Here is a 5,536-nt window from a genome sequence, read left to right as displayed (position 1 = left end):
CAGGTTTCTCAGTTATTCACACATAATATAAATACTCAAATATTGAGTACAGTGGTAGGCTGGCTTTGAAGAATTTTTGTTGTTTTTTTTTTTCTTTTTTTTCAAAAATTAATACTAGAGCTTAATAAAATACAGAAGAAACCCTCTAAGTTTAGGAACAGTTGCTTAATTTTTCATTATATTTAACTGAAGAAAAGAGAAATGATTTAATAGTCTTTTGTGAGTGTTTGGGTGTGTTAAACTCGGCAGAAAGAGGGAGACATTAAACAACTTCAAAGGCAGGAAATTCACCTCAAGACACTTCCAAGACACTCATCCTCCTCTGGACATTCAGTCAAAAATGCTGAATACAGACTCTATTTCAGTCTAAATTACTGTGTAACTGCGTGGCAAAGCCAAGCCACTGTCCCAGTGCCGAGGGACTGGGAGTGGTGGGTGCAGTGCACCAAATGATAATCCCTAGCTCCGGTTGTTTGTCACACCGCAGGCTTTGGGGATTGGCTGCCATGGAGGTTGTCTGGTCTGTGAATGCAGTGACCCAGTGCCAGGCATATCTGCCAGGTGTGCTCACAGAAATGAATCCAGGTCTGTAGGTAGACCTAAAAAAATTTAAGGACATGATGAAATTAAACATATTCTTGTCTTGGTGACGGCTTCCAGTATATCTCCCTGTATGTGTCCATAGTGCATCCGTGCTTGAGAAATTGGCCAATTTACCTTTGAAATTAGATTTTAATATTTTTTCAGTATTTTTTTTTTTGCTATCCTTAACTTCTCGCGTCTTAAGAAGCCCGCAGAGTTTGTTTTCTGAGAAAGCAAAGCACCTCTATTTAAAGATCTCTCCGAAAAACACGGTAATAAAGCAGTTTCTTACCCTCTTTGCAGTGTTTGGCGTAGTCTGGACAGCATTTGCCGAATCGTTCGCAGTCGGCATCACAGTCACACTCCCGTCCCCTCTCGAAGGCTTCAAAGCACCGTCCTTCACAGGAGAGTCCTGCACGAGGCAGAGCAGCACAGTCAGGATGTTTGCCTACCTCCTGCTGAACGCTGGCACCTTTCTACAGTGAAGTCGTTTGCTCTGGACGGTGTAAAGAAGAGCCCCATAAAATCAGGTGCTTATTCTGGTCTGATCCAGGATTTGTCTGTGGAACTGTGGGGTTTGGATCAGGCCGTGCAGCCAGAACTGCACTGTCACACTGCAGTGTGTTGAAACCACTCGAATTTGTGGTGGAATAAAACGTGATGCCCATGTTCACTCTAGCCAGGTCCCACCATAGCGGGCTTCCATTCCCTCACCACAGAGCAGTGACCTCAAAATTAGATTTAAATTCTGGGTTAGGCTTGCAAAAAGGTGTTGGATCAAGAGTGATGTGTCTATCAAAGCATTTCTGAAAAATAATTGGCCTAATCAGGTCACAGCCAAGTGTACCTGGTGTGCCTGGCCAAATACCACAGTTTAATTGTGGGAATGAGTTAACTAAGGTACCCAGAGTGACTAGAACTGTTTAACAGAGTTCTTAAATTATTAATGCTGAAGGAGTATCTACCATGTTCTGACATGATTAATACCCACATGGGTTTGATATTTTATTATTTGTTAACTTCTGACAACTTCAGTCACTACAGTGCTTCTATTTCGCATCAAATAATGACCAAATTGTTTTGGAAAGAGTGTGCACAGCTATTACAGACTTCAGAAAAAGTACTTTCTGTACATAAATCCCTATCGAAGTCTTGTCTCTGTGACACCCAGGGCACAAAATCACGTTTTACAATTAAATCACTATCTAGCAGAAGAGGATTACTGTGTAGGCAGATTCTGAGCATCTTTTGATTACTGTAGATGTGGAGTCAGTCTGTTCATGCCAGTGGATTCATTCCACATGCACAGGTGAGAATTGTTTTTATTTTATGATGTTAGGGCAGTTTTTGTTCATAAATGATGTCTGGCATTTCTCTAATTTGGTCAGCATTGATGCCACACTAACTGGGCAGCAATCCTTAGTCAAACTTCCTGCATCCTTTCAGGATGACACCCACTGTGCTTGCCTGTACTCACTGACTTAGGGTAGAACAGGGAAGACTTTTAGCCTTAAATATTTGATTAAACGTTATGTAGATGCCAGAAGACCTTTAGAATCCAACCCACAATAATAGCTTACATAATAAAGTGCCTCAGTATGTACTTTCAGCTACGAGCAATGCTGATGTTCCCTCACAAATCAAAATGAGGATGGGGAGGACTGAAGCACAAAGTGTTTCCAGTGTGTGTCAGGGCAGCAGAACTGGAATTTTAGGGAGTGCTGTGTCTGCATTTTGAACAAAACTCGACCTGTGTTGCTGGATCTGAGAAGTCTTATGTCACCCTGTAATCCTACTGGAACTACAGTGTAATGTAACAAACTGCAGTTATCCAAATAACTGATATTTCTGACATTGGTGCTTCCCAAGGAAATGGTTTTTAACTCTCAATTAACAATACCTGTCTTTATTTACACTGTATGGTTTTGTAAATATATAAAGCATAAAATAATACTCATCCAACCACCTTTTCCAGCAAACTCTGGACAAGGTTCTGATCCAGAGTCAGTTTCTGTCCATGGAAGGACACCCTCAGGCTTTGGGTTAGACCCTACAGCATCCATGCTTCTTAAATTTGAGTTGGAATGTGCCAGAATTTCTCCCTGCAAAACCCTGAATTTGCTTTTACCACTTTTTTTTTTTTTTTATAAGACAGACAGATACAGTACAAATGCACGAAAGAACAAAAAACAAGCAGTAAACTGTTTCACCCCCTTTTGCCTAACTCTGCTGTTGTAAAAAGCAAAATCCTTTGCTTGGGAGTAACCTGTGGATACACAATTTTCTTTGGATTGCAAGAGGTTGTCCCTGAGTTTTTGAGGAGGAGAACAACACATGTGTGAGAGGGAACAAGGACACAGCGAACTAACAGACATGGAAGCGTTCAGAGAGGAGACCTGGTGCGGTGGGGAGCTGGGAGGGGGGTTTTGTGGAGAGGAACTGGCTGTGTTTGGGAACTTACCCACTGTGCAGACTTTCCTGAAGTCAGGGCAGCACTCCATGTAGTGGTGACAGTTAAAATCACACTGGCAGTCATGCTCTCTAGAATACCCTGCCCCACATCTCCCTGTACAGCTCGACACATCTAAAATCACACAACACTGGTGTAAGCATTGCCAAACCACAGTGGGGCCTAAGGGAATGCTGGGCTGCAAAGGAGTAAAGCCTCTCTTTTTCCCCTGCAGAATGTGCTTTCTTCCCTTGGCATTGCAGGAACTGAGGGCCTGGTGTGACCCCTCCTGAAGGTGTGTGGAGCAGAGGTTTGCTCTGAGCCAGCCTGTGGACCAGCAGGAGCATGTGCTCAGGTTAGAGGGGCGTTCCCCTGGGGCTGACTTACCCTGTTTCTCCTGAAAACTAATGAATCCTTGGGGATTGGTTCTGTAGCATGACCACAGGCATCCAAACCAACCTGTGCAGTTTTACCTTAGGCAGCACATCAGCCAGGCACTTTGCTGCTTTGCTGACTTATTTTCCATCTTAATTCACCCTACCTATGGTTATAGGTGTGAGTGTGCAAAAGTTTCCCTGGCAGACCCATTAGGGGTCTGATTTTCACTTTTGGTAACGTTCTTCCTAATAACCAAACCTAATCAGGTTAGCTTGCAAGCTGGAGAGCACTGTCATAATAAATACAAATCCCCAGAGCCATTTCTGCTGGGAGTTTCAAAGTCTGCCTACCCTCTACACTCTGTTTTTTCCCTGCTGTCAGAGAAGAATTTGGTATCAATACTGAGGTTAGGAACAGCTGGGATCTAGTCTTGCAGCCTTCTCCAAAGTACTGTCTGTTTGTTAATTAAGAGATTACTTATTAGCAGACCAGTATAAAAGCTCATCCCAGGATGGCTTTACTGCCAGACTGCTGCAGTGCTGGCAAATGCTAGATGATGATATATGGTGCAGATTACAGCTGGAAAAGCAAGACATCAGGAGGTCTGCTTTCAAACTGTGAGCATTCAAGGTTGGCAGTGCTTTGCTACCCTTCTACTGCCAGATATTCACCCTGCAACTAATCCCCTTCCTGTGCAAACTCTCTGCTAATGTTACATGCTAACAGCTTCTTCTGGAAACGAAACATGCAGGGCCACAAGTGAAGAGTCCCTAAATACAAACAAAGAAGCTGAACAATCAGCAAGCTCAAACAGAGTCAAGATAATCAGCTGAAACATTGAGGAACCACGAGGAAATAACAACAAATAACATGTAACAGAACACCAAAGACAATTTCTAACAGCACACACTCCACAGCTGTGTGTATGAAGGAAGACCACGGGATAAGAAATAATTACATATATTGTGATTTTCAACAAGTAGTTATAATGCTTGTTAACACTTCTTTGCAAACAGCAAAATGGGACTAGGGAGTAACTGGAGGCATTAGTGGACTGGAGTTAATGGGCCCTTAATACAGGAGTTAAAAAAAGAAGATGGACACCTTCCTTTATGATATGTACCCTACAAATTGCACCCTTCTTCCCTAATGGAAAGAAAGTCCAAAATATTATACCTCTTCATTCACTTATTTAGTTTAGTTTATGACTTGTAAGGTACAGAGTTACTCCTAAGGAAAATGCCTGAATGGTTTAGTTTGCTGTTGGTGAGAGCTTTGATTTTTGCTGAAGGCAGAGGAAAGGCTCCCATCAATGAACAAGGGTTCAGTGCCAGCCTGCTCTGCCCAGCAGGTCACATCTGGCATCTGCTGTGCCCTGGTGAGCTGCTCACGTACACGATATTGTCCCTTCTGCTAGCAAGTGGTAATAAATTATTTTCAACCAGCAAGGAATACACAATATTATCCCCATAACAACTTAGTAGCTACCTGAGAACTGCAGAGGACTGGCCAGGCTGCAAGTTCTGCTTCTTCACAACAGTGCAACCAATTATAGAGCTTGGAGAGTAGATAAAAATCTGTATCATTAGACAAATGATTCCCAAAATTACCTCAGTGGTGGTAACAGTGCATTTAATAGCAAAGCACTTAGCAAGGTATAGACAGTCCTCTCCCCGAGCCTACTGAAATATTTCTGACCAACTTATGTGGATGTTGTCATTTTAGATTTTCCTTGAATTATCCTGCAAATCACGGGGGCTAAAAATGTCAGTCTGAGGGCAATGGGATCTGTAGAATATGTCTACAGAAAAACAAACTGGTTCATGTGCAGTTTGCATTACGTGTATGTTTTTATGTAATTCCTCCTAGAAGGAGGACCATGCTGCACTCAAATTTGTTTAGGAAAATATTCACTGATGATAAAACTGAATCATATTGCCTGGCTGTATAAATATAACATTCTGGAAATTAGTATTTTTATAAGGATTCTTTTGGAGCATTCTCAGTGTGTGTCAGATATCCTAGAAACCCTCCCTTCTACTTTGTGTGTTACAGTACCTTGAGAAGACACTTCTTGAATCAAGGACAGAGAAAGGAGCACCAGGGATATGCAAAGTATGTTCCATA

The sequence above is a fragment of the Lepidothrix coronata genome, unplaced genomic scaffold (assembly GCF_001604755.1).
Source record: "Lepidothrix coronata isolate B3197 unplaced genomic scaffold, Lepidothrix_coronata-1.0 Scaffold246, whole genome shotgun sequence".
NCBI lineage: Eukaryota > Metazoa > Chordata > Aves > Passeriformes > Pipridae > Lepidothrix > Lepidothrix coronata.
Note: the sequence above shows the minus strand (reverse complement) of the source record.